The 14672-nt window shown below is 47.6% G+C and overlaps 1 protein-coding gene across 2 annotated transcripts in view; it reads left to right on the top strand.

Moving 5' to 3' along the window:
* Nucleotides 1–581: 581 nt before the first annotated feature.
* Nucleotides 582–14672, top strand: part of LOC146835335 (uncharacterized) — a 71594-nt gene continuing 57503 nt past the window's right edge. The window contains exons 1-2 of one of the 2 annotated variants that reach the window (XM_085602919.1): nt 597–712; nt 1530–1593. The gene's annotated coding sequence lies outside the window, so the exon portion shown is untranslated. Of the gene's footprint in view, nt 713–1529; nt 1594–14672 lie in introns of both variants that reach the window. The other variant, XM_085602918.1, reaches the window with a different exon arrangement.

Here is a 14672-nt window from a genome sequence, read left to right as displayed (position 1 = left end):
GGCGCATCCATGGTGTCGCAAGGATGGCGCTATGACAAGTGTTGCATGGCTGGTTTCCTCCAGCGATGCAACACTTTCATAAATGAGGCCCATAATACCATTTGGGATATTCACCCAAAACAAAAATGATGTACCCCCGTGTTTTTATATTAGCTTGTGCATGTGTCAAGCTACCTCTCAAATCCGGTCTAAAACAGAACAACCCAACCCAATTATAAAAATACATTAAAACAACCGAAATTCCTTAAAATTAATAATTCTGTAAATTAAAACAACCAGCCCCCTAGAAATACCGCATTTGTGAGGGGTTCTGGATTGGACATGCCATTTTTGTTTTGTGTGTTAAAATAATCCAAGTCTGCGACTAGTGTTGCCATCTCAGCTGGTTTTAGATGGCAACCCTATCTGTCACATCTTAAAACCCTGGCCTTTCCTGCACACAAAATGCTTAATTGTATGAAATGCATTCACGACTGGAGGCAGTTTCTATCAGTGAGCAGCAGAGGGCGCTCCTCTCCGGCTGATGAAATCCACTGAGCACATTGTAGTAAAGGGAGAAGGGCTTCCTCTTCCGGGTCAGCGGCGGCAGAGACAGCATTAGTAACGGAAGCTGACTTTCAGACCCTTGTAGACCTCCCAAATCTTCACCTGCCCCACTCCAGCCCCCGGAGCAGGAGAGAGCCTAGAAATATCTGCACAGATTTCTGCTCAGGTAGGAGATTGTCAGCACCTGCTGTGTTTGTAGAAATAGACTCCTGGACGAAATGTCTGCCAGGAGCCGGCCGGGCTGGGCTCTTCTATCCAGAGACCTCTGGTGGGCTTTCCAAACGGCCCTGGGGGTGTTTGTGTTCCTCATTTGTGTTAAAGAGGGGATCTGAGCACACTGCACTCGTTTTACTGCGGTGTGAAAAATATGTGCACATTGCACTGCATCTTACTGCACTCTGGCGGATCTGTGCACACATCACTGCTTTATACCGCACTATGAGGAATCTGTGCATGCTGCTCTGCATATTACTGCACTGTGAAAAATCTGTGCACGTTGCACTGCATAGTACTGCAAGATGAGGAGTCTCTGCACTGATTTCTACTGCAGTATATGGAATCTGTGCACACTGCACTGCTGTTTACTACACTGTAAGAAATATGTGCATGCTGCACTGTATCATATTACAATATGAGGGTTCTGTGCACACTGCACTGCTTTATACAGCACTATGAGGAATCTGTGCATGCTGTTCTGCATATTACTGGACTGTGAAAAATCTGTGCACGCTGCACTGATTTTTACTGCACTATGAGGAATATGTGCACACTACACTGCTTCTTACTGCAATGTGAGTCTTTGCACTGCTTTTTAATGTACTATGAGGAACCTGTGCACACTGCACTGCTGTTTACCACTAGGCCTCTTTAAGAATGTGAAAATCGTTATGTGTTTTTTAAGATATGTCATTTTAAAGGTCTAACGGATTCAAACCCCACACCTGGTTGCTCAGTAGACTAAAGCACCTACTGCTGTTTTTCAGCTCATGGGAACAGTTACAAATCAAGGGGGGCTAAGCAGCCTTCCACCCTTCTAAGGTCGATAAAGTGAGTACCATTGGTTTAAGTAAGAATAAACATTCGTTATCTGTGAATAGTGGTAACATACCCTTAGGAGGAATGCGTGTTCCACCCACACGGCGTTTAATGTTTCTGGTCACAGTCCACATAGTAACAGCAACCGAGAACTAGAAAGAACAATAATTACACTTCCGATTCCAGTTGCGTCAACGCGCCTGTTTTCCAATAAGGCCCCCATTATATGATTTACGGTAATCCTGCTTCGCCCTCACATATGTCTGACAGACGGTCTTTCTTTTCCTGTATTTTCCCAGATTGTTTCCAGGGTCCTCAAAGGGCCTAATTTACCCCCTTCCTCGTAGTTAAAGTGTTTGACCTCAGCTCATATGTCACATGGATAAAATGATTGATAGAAAAGGGAAAGGAGGATATCTGGAAAAAAGGGCTAATGAGCCAGGGATCCTAGAAATGGCCCTATATGAGTAGAAGAAGCCCATACTTCAGTTATGAATGCATTATTCAGCACAAACGGGAAGAGTGTAAAAGTAATACGTCTTCAAAGTTGCACAACGGGCATTGATGCCAAATTCCTAGTGCAGGGAAATTTTAGCTGCAGAGAATGCCTATTTAGAGTTACATTGGCGTCACTAGGGGGGTGCGGACTGCACGGGTGACACCATGAGTTACCGCACAGGGTGACACCAACCCTAGTGACGCCGCTGCTGTTTACTACACTGTAAGAAATCTGTGCACGCTGCACTGCATCATACTACAATATGGTGGATCTGTGTACACTGCACTGAATCTTACACTGAGAAATGTTTACATTCTGCACTACTTTATACTACACTATACAAACTCTGTGCACCTTGCATCTAATTACACTCAATAATCCGTTCACACCGCGCTTTTTTCTGTGTGATGACAACATATGGGCTGCACTGCTTTTTCCTGTACTGATAAATCTGTGCACACTGCACTGTTATTTATTGCGCTTTGTGTACACTCTGCATTACATTTACTAGACTATGATAAAGCATTGCATGCTGCTGTTTGTTGCACTATGAGAAGTATGTGCATACTGTTCTACTGTTTACAGCAGATTGAGAAATAAGGGCTCGCTGCACAGCTTTTTGCTGCCCTCGGAGAAATCAATGTTCACTTCAGTGCTGTTTACTGCACTCTGCCGAATCTATACACACTCCAATGCTGTTTAACTATGAGAAGTATGTGCACAAAGGATTGTGCATTCGGAACTCCTGCTTAATGCACTTTGAGAAATCTTTTAACACTACTGAGAATTTTTTGTGCATAATAGGAAATGTGTGCAAACCTCATTGTTTTTCTGCTACACTATTAGAACGTTGTTAGCTCCTCACTCCTTTATACTGTACTACAAGAAATCTGCACACATCGTACTTCTTTTCACTATAACATGAGAAATATGTCCACTGCAGTTCTTCTTACTGCACTGAGACGTATTTACAACTTAAACAGGAAATCTGTGCACACTGCACTGCTTTTCACTACACTAAGAAATATGTACACACTGCACTGCTTTTTACCAAACTAAGAAATCTGTGCACTCTGTACTGCTTTTTACTACACTACTAGGGACATACTTAAAGTAAACTTGTTGACTCCACTGCTTTTTATCATATTATGACAAATCTGTCACACTGCACTGCTTTTTACTATACTATGAGAAATGTATGCACACTGCACTGCTTTATTCTTCTCTGTGAGAAATCTGTGCACACTGACTGCTCCATGAGGGAATTTACAGGGCACTGGTTTTTATAACCCAAAAAAGGGGGACTTCTAGAAGGAGCAATGCTTGCATGCTACTCTACAATACATTACTACACTATGAGAGATGTTTACAGAAAAGGTAATCTGTACACAGTGCACTGCTTTTTAGGTCTCGGCTAGCTAAGGCTGCGCTTGCGCAGTCTCGCTTGCGAGATTTAACATTTTCTAGTAGTGGGGCTTGAACCCGCCCCTCTTCTCCATTGGCTGGCCTCTTAAATGCTGGTCAGCCATTGGAGAAGAGCTTTGTCTGTCGAAACAAGCCCCGGCTTTTTCGGATTCGGGGGGGGGGGGTGTTTTTTCGCTTCTTTCTCTTTTTTAAGCCTCGCCACTTTTACACTGGTGGGCATGTTTTTTAAAATTATTTTTACAGGGATGTTCTCGTGTTCATTAGGTCTCGGCTACCGAAGGCTGCGCTTGTTGATCCTTCGGGTCGAGTTCGCGCTATATAAATATGCACAAAAAATCATAGGTGGCTTTTACCATGTTAATTGTATACATAAAACATGTATAACTTCCTACACAAATTATTGGATTGACTGGATCGAGGGATCCACTTGACGGTGATGCGCTGGATCAAGTCAAACTATTCCCATGGACAGCACGCTGAGTGGTCGTGCTAAAAGCCAGGAAAAGTTGGAGGAGGGATTTGGTTCGTTTGGCAGAAATGGGACCCTCAAAGCCAAAATGACCTGGAAAGCACCACAGGACAGGCTTGCAGCTCCCGGGACATCATGTCCGGAGCCCGTGCTGCCCTGCCTTGTTTCCGTTCAGAGTTTGCGCATGTGCGTTGTGCTGACAGTGTCTCTGAGTGCAGCAGAGATGGCGGCCTCCATGCTATGCTGCCGGGTCTCGCCGGGGCTCAGGAGGCACAGCGCCCATACCACTCTGAGTGTGGCAGCCTCTAAGGTAACTCGGGGAGAAGTTAGAGAGCGCTGTCCCTTTGGTAGGGAAGCAAAGGATGTTCTCCAGGTCCGAACTCCCGTACTGCCAGGTGACCCTCTGTACAAGGTGGAGCCGGGCGCCCTTCAGGTTTGAGGGGAGCAAAGACGGCACTGGGGCTCAGCGCCAGGCTGCCCGTGGCTGAGGGTTGGTGCGGGCCGAGCAGCAGTAGGGTGTGCCCGCGAGAGTGCAGCCCGCGGAGCTCCATTGCTGTACCACAAGGTACTGGGGCCCAGGACACACTGCTCTGGGAAGTCAGCTGGGAGTGAACTAGGGATTACACTGTTGCCAGGGAGCTGTGGATAACCCATTCACAAAGTTGTATAGACTTACAACAGTTGGAAGAGTTTACAAGTGTGGAAACGGGTGAATATCAGCCTCTGGTGACATTGAACGGGGTAACTACACTGTTAAACTTAGTCGCCAGAACGGTTCTTTTCGACACTCTTTAAGGCTTTTAGCAAAATGTCAAAAAACAGGTGTTTCTTTATGTCTCCGGGACTGCAGCTGTTTACATTAATCAAGAGCATACCGCAAACAAAATCGGTCAACAACTAGCGCCGCATGTCGATAGACTGTCCCCCATTTTCGCCTTTTAAGTTTATGCAATTTAAATATACAACCCATTCCCTTCTTACAGCCTACCTCACCCTCCCCTTCCCTTGGAAACCCGTGGCCAATGGCAATCTTTACGTGGAGGAGGGCGGCCTCACGGCCAGAGCGACCGACTTTGCGCTCAGAGGACTGTGTTTCAGTCTTGGTGTCTGCTATTTATTTATTTTTTTTGCATATTTATATAGCGCGAAATCGACCCGAAGGTATTGGAGCACTTTACATAGCACCGTATTTACATTACACATTCAGGCACGGGGAGATTAAGTGATTTGCCCAGAATCACAGGATGTGGACGCGACCTTGAGGTCCTAACCCTGGTTTCCTGCACCAGAGGCGGCAGCGCAGCCGACGGACCACATTCTGTGATTCAGGACAAATCATTTAATCTGCCCGTGCCTAAAAATAGGATCGTGAATTTGTGTGTTGCGAGAACGCGCTATAAAACTACCCAAAAAATACATACCCAACTGCGATCGAAAGACTACCTATGGTAGAGTGACCAGCATTGTAAAGCCAAAAACCGGGACATTTAAAAAAAATAGCAGAAGGACTACAATTTCACCTCACCTGAGTACACAGAATGACAGTGCTCCTCAGCAGAGAATTACAGAAGAGACAGTAAGAACATAAATAGAATGCAAGCAGCATGTCTGTGGCTCTGTGTGGGTGGGTGGCTCTGTGTGTGTGGTAGGCTCTATGTGTGTGTGTGTGTGTGTGTGTATGTGTGTGCCTCTGTGTGTGTGGCTCTGTGTGGGTGGCTTTTTTGTAGGTGGCTCTATGCGTGGGTGGCTCTGTCTGTGTGTGGGTAACTGTGTGTGTGTGTAGGTGGCTCTGTGTGGGTGGCTCTATTTGTGTGTGGGTTGCTCTATGTGAATAGCTTTGTGTAGGTGGCTTTGTGTGGGTGGCTCTGTGTGTGTGGGTGGCTTTGTGTGTGTGGCTCTGTGTGTGGGTGCAAATGCAATAGGTCCCGCATTTGAGAGAGATTAAGCTATTGATATTGTAAATAACAATGCCATTTCTTTAAATGTTTTAAAAACATAAACAAAAATAATGTCATGAGCAATGCCAATAGCTCTAACTTTAACAATGCCGAGACCATTGCATTGTAAATGCTTGTTACTCACTTTCTACTTGTAGCTTGCAAAAGTGGAAGTATGTGCTGTAGGTCAGTACAAATTGGCCTTAGAACGGCGTGTCATTAGGTGCCCTTGTAACTCCAGTTTGGGCTGGCTTCAGCTGCTTCAGTATTTCAAGATGACACGACGAAAATGTTCGAGAGCATCTCAAATGTATTAATATTTCAGGATGGCATCTTGATATTTGCTGATACGAAAAAAGTGCATGGCAAATATGTTGTAAGATTGCTGTCCCCCTTGGAATTCAGTGGGGTTGCTATCAGGGAAGACAAATGTATCTTTGGAGTATATTAAGTTTAGTTCCTAGGCCATCTGTTGACATCAGAAGGGGTTAAACCCAAACCGAGCGTTATTGATGGTATTGTAAATGCACCACATCCAATGGATAAGGGTATCTCTGGTCTTTTTCAGGTCTTTGTGAATTTTATGCAAAGTTTATCAAAAATGTACTGACTTGACTGAATGATTTAGGCAATAGTTTTAAAAAAATGTCAAATTTTAATGGTCTGCAATATGTCAACAAAGTTTTGATTGCATCAAACAAAGTATTTTCTCTACTTCCGCACTACAGTCTTAAACGGAAGGACGCAAATGTTGTGAGAATGTAGATGCTAGTGCGTACGTCATGGGGGCTGTTTTGCCACAAGTGAAGGATGGCAAGGAAGTCACTGTAGGGTCTGCCTGCAGAAGGATGAACGAATTAGAAACAAGATATTCTGTAATAGAATAAGAAATGTTGGTATGTGTTTGGGGTGTTGACAAGTTTAAGCCATATCTCTGGGGAAGAATATCTTGTTTAAGGACAGATCACAGACCACTCATTCATATTTTATCCAGAAACAAAATTTAAAAAGCCACCGCCAGATTATCTATCAAAGTATTGAAGTTTAATTTTAGAGTGATTCACATTGCAGAAGAGGGATCTAGTGAGGGTTTTATTTAGAATAGGCCATACGCATGCTGTTTTCCAAGAGACAGAGAGAACTCCTGACACAAGAATGTTGTTCAGGAGTGGGGCCAAACGTGTATTAACCCTATCCAAAACCAGGTGAAGTATTGAGGGAGGACAGGGATCCGACAGGGAGCCAGACTTAATGAATGATAATAGATCACTTACTCTCTTCTGGGTTAGAGAAGAGAAGTTTTGCAGTTCTAGGTAGTTGTGATTCCAGAGGCATTGTCCTCTATTAGCATCTCCTTGACTGTGTCTGGAGCATGCCCTGAGAGGTCCTTGTAAACTGTTTGCACTTAGGTCTGAAAAAAGTTGGCCACTTTATTGCAAAAGGTTTGATCCGGAGAGAATTGATTCTCCCCCTGAAGTTAAGACAGAGAAATGAAAGTTTTGAAAAGCTCGTTAGTCTAATTTTTTGCTGTCTCTATTTTTGAAGAAAAGTAATTAAATTTGGCGGTTTTGATTGCTTCTTTATATTCTACTAGGGCTAGCCTGTGGTTTAATATGCCCTGCTCTCTACAATCTAGCGCCCAGATACGTTCTAAACATCTGCACTTGGATTTTATACTTTGAGTTCTGCCGTGTACCGTTGGACTGAAGGTTGGTTCCTGCGATGTTTAATCGATTTCTCTGGGGCCTGGAGATCGATTGCCGACCTGACCTAGCTGTCGAAATTATCAGCAGCCTTGTTGTTGTCTTGGTCTAGCGGGGGAGAGTATCTAAACTAGGGGTGGGCGGACAACTCCGTTCCACCAACGGAATGTGCAGAGATTTGCCCCTTACGCCTTCCATGATGTAGGCGGAGAAACATGCAAATCTCCGCACACTCGGGCGGAACGGAGTTGGTCTCCCGCCTGCCCGCAGTATTAAAACGTTACAAAACATTATAATAACAATTTAAATCACCTTACCTTATCGGCGGCGTCCCTGGGCTTCCCTCCGTCTCCATCGCGAATTCTTCTGGAAAACTGGACATGCGCGGGTGCCCGCGCATGGCATTCCTCGCGAGGAATGCGCGGCGCTTGCACATACGCAGTTTCCCTGAAGAAGACGCGATGGAGACAGAGGGAAGCCCAGGGATGCCGCCAATAAGGTAAGGTGATTTAAATTGTTATAATGCTTTGTAAAGTTTTAATACTGCGGGCGGGAGGTGGGCGGCGCGTAGCGGAGCTATGCGGAGAGTGCGTCGATTGGTTCCATCTCCGTGCCTCTCCGCGTAGACCCCCTACGCGACTTATGCCCACCCCAAACTAAACAAGGCCTCTTCTAAGTCTGTTTTTATTAATTTTCTGCTTCTATCGGGTCCTAGTAGCAGGCAGCCTGTTGTGAGAGGGCATTATTTACTCTCGAAGAAGGAGTTTGAAGAAGATAGCCCTGTGATCGGTCCAGGTTAGCGGCAGTACGTTTTTCATAATGATGTTGGAGTTATTAGTGAAAATCACATCTAATGTGTGACAGGCCTGGTGTGTGGGCTCTGTAATGATCTGAGTCAGTCCAAAACAGGCCATGCTATCTACCAGAGGGGAGGTGTCCACGTTGTTTATGCATTTGAGATGAAAATTAAAATCTAGTTGCGTATAAGTTGGGAAATCAAGGCATGATTCCATAAAAGTTTGGAGGGATACTGTAAAAAGGGCCCTAGGCCCAGCGTCTGCAAGAGTAGTAATCCAGGGAAGGACATGGTATTACTGAATTTGAAGTTGAGCATCAGTACTTCTACTCCTAAGTGCTGCATAGGGTCAAATGTGGCCTTAAAATTGGTGTGGTAGGTAATCGCTATACCTCCTCCTTTTTTCCCTTCCCTATCTACGTTTGCTAATTTGTATCCGGATGGTAACGCTGCAATCCAGTCAGGCTCAGATGGATGTACAGGAAGAAATCAAGGAATGTATCATTGCCAAAGTTGAAGATTTGGTCATTTTTCCGATATGATGGTATCGTGTGATCAGTTGAGGGAAGATGCTGTATTGAACAAGGTCATGAATTTTGTGAAATTTGGGTGGCCAATGGAAAAAACTTTGGATACATCTTTGTAATCTTATTGCAAGGTGGTAGATGAGTTATCTTTGAAAGGAGGATTGTTGGTAAGAGACGTTAAGTTAATTCCACAAGGATGTTTCTGCCAAGGTATTTTGGAGACAGCTCATGTAGGCCATCTGGGTATGAGTGCCACTAAGCGTAGGACAAGAAATGAATTCTGGTGGCCTGGAGTGAATGTGGAGGTAGAAGAGGACAATGCTGTTTGAGTGATAAATATTTGGTGACCACTGTGCCTACTGATGTGCCTGCTTTATGTTCTAGTATGGTGTGTGCAGAGAATTGTGGTTGATGTGTCTTTTTGGGACCTTTTTATGTATTACCTTCCAATATGGGACACATTGATGTCGTGGTGGATCATCTTTTCAGGTGGGTGGAAGTATGTGGGGTGAGAAGTTGGCCTGGTATATGCTGTCCTCTAGTTATAGTGGACACCTTGTACCAATCCATACAACCCTTATTGATGAATAGGTTTAAAGACAACCTTTATTGAAAGCTATCCTAGTGGTAGCTATGGAGAGCAGCCTTCAGGCTAAGTCTTGAAGGAGCGTAAAGCAGCTTGGTTTACCAGATTATAACCTCTTGATTTACTAAATGAAACGAGTACCACACCAGGTATATATAAAATATATGTATTTATTTCTAAACACTCACTACTAATCCCTTTATGAGATTAGAGTCCAAGATACACAATAATACTGTTCTAAAACAACAGTAAATAGCACATACAATGGGCCTGGGGGGACACCAAACCATATACTAAGAAAGTGGTATAAGAACCACGACTTGACTAGACACAGTCCCTGGAGCACGTAGAATCGCTGTGACACCAAGGAACCACCAAAGGTAGTGACACAGGAGGCCCACGGGGGACGCGTGCAGTGTGAGAACACAGGCGCAAGCCCTATGCTATTGTATGGGAAAGTTGCGGTTGGATTTCTAGAAGTTAAGGACACTTAGGAGAGGACTTTGAGAAAACCCCTTTAGACTTAAGGGGGTTCTAGGGCCAACACCCACCGGAGCACCGGAGTACTCGAGTTACCTCACCCAGAGAAGCCGGGTGTATAAGTGTCAAATGGTGTCGGGAATTGTTGTTGATTTCAATGGCGTTCTGCTGCAAAGTGCTGCTGCTGGGAAGAAGGAAAGTGTCCGGTGTGATCCAAGCCTGGATCGAAGATCAGAAGAACCTGAAAGCAGAGAGGACACAGTCTGGGTCATTTGCCAGTGACCAGGGGCACAATAGGCGAATGCCCACCGATGTCGGGTGTTTCAGGTGCGAAGAGGTGAAGCTTGACTCTGCAGCCACGAGGACCAGGAGGCATCGCCGATGACTAGGAGCTGGATTCGAGCTGTCCCACGAAGGATGTCGAGTGCTGCGGTGTCGGTGCTCGGATTGAACCCAACAAGCCTTGACAACAGCAACCCACGCAGGGAGAGAAAAGATGCTTCGGTGCGGACCAGCACGGTCCTGGGGACTCCCCAAGCGATGGAGAGTCAGGGCACATCTGGAGCAACCAGGTAAGCCCAATTAAAGTTAGAGTTGCCTTCACATTAGAATAAAAGTGCAGACCAGGGACAAAAAGCAGAGGGCCAGTGATTGCAGCTCTAGGGGAGTTGGCGTTTTGGATGTTGTTGTGGAAGGTGACAATAGTCTTAGCCGACACAATTATAGGCAATTAAAACATTTTATTACCTACCCCTATCATGTACTGCATGTTCCCTCTGCCTGTGTGGGAAGAGCTCTACTATGTGTACAGTGTAGTGCACTCTTTTGTGTGCAGTGTTCTCCAATGTGCACAGTTTGGTGTGTTCCAGTAATTATAGCGCTGTCCAATGCGTGTAGTGTTTGTAAAGCACTCCTGTGCATGCAGATCTCTGTGATGTGTATGGTGCAGTGTTTGCAGTGCACTCCGGTTGGTTCAGTGTTTTCTGATGCACGCAGTGCAGTGTCTTCCAGTGGCAGCTATGCTCCAGAGTGTGTGTGCATGCTCTCAAGTGTGCACCAAGCCGTGCTATATAGTAAGTTCGCAGTAGCCTGCAGTGTGTAAATGTGCCATTTTCCAGTTCTGGTATGGCCAGGAACTAGTGGTCCAGAGTGGGCTGTGGGTGCTCATCCCTGCCATCCATCCATTCCTAACGTGGTGACTGTTGTCTAAACCACTGCCCTGCCTGTACACCTGTCCATTCCCTATCTAGCGCAACCACCTCCCCACTCAGGTGCCTTACTCCTGACTACCTCACAGCTCAACTAAATCCTAAAATGGCCGCCCGCCCTCACCTCTATTTATCACCTGGGGCCTGACTGGCCAGAGTGGCCCAGAAGGTTCCGGAACCTCTCATGGCAGTCTATGGCCCAGGTTCTGAGGCGACAGTTGGAACCACCATCTTGTGAGACTAACCTCCCTCTTCCTGTTTCTTCAGTGAAGCACCTTGCGCCTTTCCCTCAGATAGTGAGAAAGGGGCGCCCAGAGCCTCTACATCAACACCAAAAAAAGTTAATGGACAGAAATAAAAAATGAGAGGGTAAAGGGAAAAAAAAAAAAATGAGGAGGGAACAGCCAAAGGGCTGACAGGTCTAACACGCGCCCCCCCCCCCCCCAGCTGAAAGTGGGGAGAGCTACCCAATCCCTTGGGAGTTCTCTTCACTAAGGCGGAAATAACTGGAGAGACCGTCAGCATTGGCGTGGTCCACTCCTGGGCGATGTTCCACCCTAAAATCCATTCCCTGTAGGGAGATGGACCACCTCAATAACTTTGGATTCTCGCCCCTCATTTGCATCAGCCACCTGAGGGGCCGGTGGTCGGTCTGAACCAGGAAGTGCGAGCCAAACAGGTATGGCCGGAGCTTCTTCAGAGCCCACACCACCGCAAAAGCCTCCCTCTCAATCGCACTCCACCTCTGTTCCCGGGGGAGTAGTCTCCTGGACAGGAAAACCACAGGTTGGTCCAGACCCTCCTCGTTGAGTTGCGACAGCACTGCCCCGATGCCATGCTCCGACGCATCCGTTTGGACGATGAACTCCTTGGAGAAGTCAGGGGCCCTGAGGACAGGCGCCGCATACATCGCCTTTTTCAAGGTGTCAAAGGCTTGTTGACACCCCTCGGTCCAGACTACCCGTCGAGGGTGCTTTTTAGAAGTGAGCTCAGTCAATGGAGCCACGATAGTACCATACCCCTTGACGAAGCGTCGGTAGTAGCCAGTGAGGCCCAGAAAGGCTCGGACCTCCGTCTGAGTCTTGGGGGGTTCCCAGGCCATGATGGTTTCAATCTTGGCCTGGAGGGGTTGCACCTTGCCCCGACCCACCAAGTGACCGAGGTACACTACCGACCCCTGCCCGATCTGGCACTTACTGGCCTTGATCGTCAGACCCGCTTGCTGCAAAGCCTGAAGGACAGCCTGAAGGTGACACAAATGGTTCTCCCAACTGCTGCTAAAGACAGCGATGTCATCCAGGTACGCAATCGAAAAGGCCTCCATCCCGGAGAGGACCTGGTTCACCAGCCGCTGAAAAGTGGCAGGGGCGTTCTTGAGCCCAAAGGGCATCACACAGAACTGATAGTGACCCTCGGGTGTGGAGAAGGCTGACCTTTCCTTTGCTCCGTCTGTCAGGGAGATCTGCCAGTACCCGGATGTAAGGTGAAAGGTACTTAGATACTGGGCAGCTCCCAATCGGTCAATGAGCTCATCCGCCCTCGGGATAGGATGAGCATCGGTCTTTGTCACAGAATTCAGTCCCCTGTAATCCGCACAGAACCGGAGTTCTGGGGTGGTGCCCGGCGGGGCAGCTTTGGGTACCAGTACCACCGGACTGGCCCAGGGACTGCTTGAAGGTTCAATCCCCCCCAGCTCTAGCATCTTTGTGACTGCTCCATGGATGCTAGCCTTCACCTTATCCCATAAACGGTAGGACTTGGACTTCACAGGTGGGCTGTCCCCTGTGTCCACATCATGGGTACACAGATGAGTCCTTCCCGGGATAAGGGAGAACAAGGAGGCATACTGCTCCAAAACCTGGCGGCAGTCCCTCCGCTGTTCGGGAGTTAGGGATGGTGAGAGGATCACTCCTTCCACCGACCCATCCTTTTCCTGGGACGCGAAAAGATCAGGAAGAGGTTCACTTTCATCCTCCTCTGATCCATCAGTCACTATCATCAACGTGACCTCTGGTCTCTCTTGGTGGGGTTTGAGGCGGTTGACATGGAGCACTTGATGGGGCTGCCTGGGGGTCTTAAGGACCACCACATATGTGACCTTACCCTTCTTTTCAATCACCTCAAAGGGGCCTGACCAGCGATCCTGGAGGGCACTAAGCTCTCCAGGCTCCATAACCCACACCTTCTGGCCAGGCTCCAGCTCCACCGGGTGAGCATTTCGGTCATACCATTCCTTTATGACCGTCTGGCTAGCTTCTAGATTTTCGGAAGCCTGCTTCCACAACCGAGCCATTTGGCTACGAAAGGCCAGCATATAGCTCACCACATCGGAGGGAAGTTTTCTGGGAGTCCTTTCCCATCCATCCTTCACCAGGCTGAGGGGTCCACGTACAGGGTGTCCGTACAACAGCTCGAAGGGGCTGAAGCTCACTCCCTTCTGTGGTACCTCCCTGTAGGAAAACAGCAAACAAGGTAAGAGGACGTCCCATTTCCTCCGCAGGCTCTCGGGCAGACTCCTGATCATGCCCTTTAAGGTCTTGTTAAACCTTTCCACCAGACCATTGGTCTGGGGGTGATAAGGGGTGGAGAACCGGTAAGTAACTCCACACTCTTTCCACATAGCCCACATGTATGCCGACATGAAGTTGGTACCTCTGTCCGACACAACTTCCTTGGGGAACCCCATCCGGGTGAAAATCCCCATCAGAGCCCGTGCCACCGCAGGTGCAGTAATGGTCCGCAGAGGAATAGCCTCTGGGTACCGGGTGGCATGATCCACCAGAACCAGGATGAACCTGTGACCGGCAGACGTTGGTGGATCTAATGGCCCAACAATGTCGATGCCCACCCTTTTAAAGCGGATGCCAATGACAGGCAGTGGTTCCAGGGGAGCCTTCAGCTTTACCCCTGTTTTCCCACTAGCTTGGCAGGTTACACACGTCCTACAAAAAGTGTCAGACGTAATCCTCATCTGAGGCCAGTAGAAATGAGGAACAAGTCGAGCAAAAGTCTTATCCTGTCCCAAGTGTCCTGCCAAGGGTATTTCGTGAGCCAATCCCAACAGGAAGGCTCGGTAACGCTGGGGAACTACCAAGGCTCGGGATGACCCATGCACCGGAGCCTTGGGTTCGCTATAGAGGAGACCATCTTCCCAATATATGTGGAAGTTCCCCGAATTGTTACCCGCTGCCTGGGCTTCGGCCTGTCGCCGCAAACCCTCAAGGGTAGGGCACTACTTCTGGGCCCGACAAAGCTCCTCCCTAGTAGGTCCTCCCTCCACCTGCCATTCTGCAGGGGTAGGTAAGCCCTCCAGGGAAGTCACATCCCCCTCTGTAGACGCCGGGACCACTTCAGTCGCCCCATCCACCTTCTGAGGTTCAGATGCCGGGGCAGGCTTCCCCTGTCCCCGTTTACCCTTTCTGGCAGCTGGTTGGGCCTTTGTCCCAGGCTCCAACTTCTGT

The sequence above is a fragment of the Triturus cristatus genome, chromosome 4_2 (assembly GCF_964204655.1).
Source record: "Triturus cristatus chromosome 4_2, aTriCri1.1, whole genome shotgun sequence".
Lineage (NCBI taxonomy): Eukaryota > Metazoa > Chordata > Amphibia > Caudata > Salamandridae > Triturus > Triturus cristatus.
Note: the sequence above shows the minus strand (reverse complement) of the source record. Positions and strands in the feature narration are given on the sequence as shown.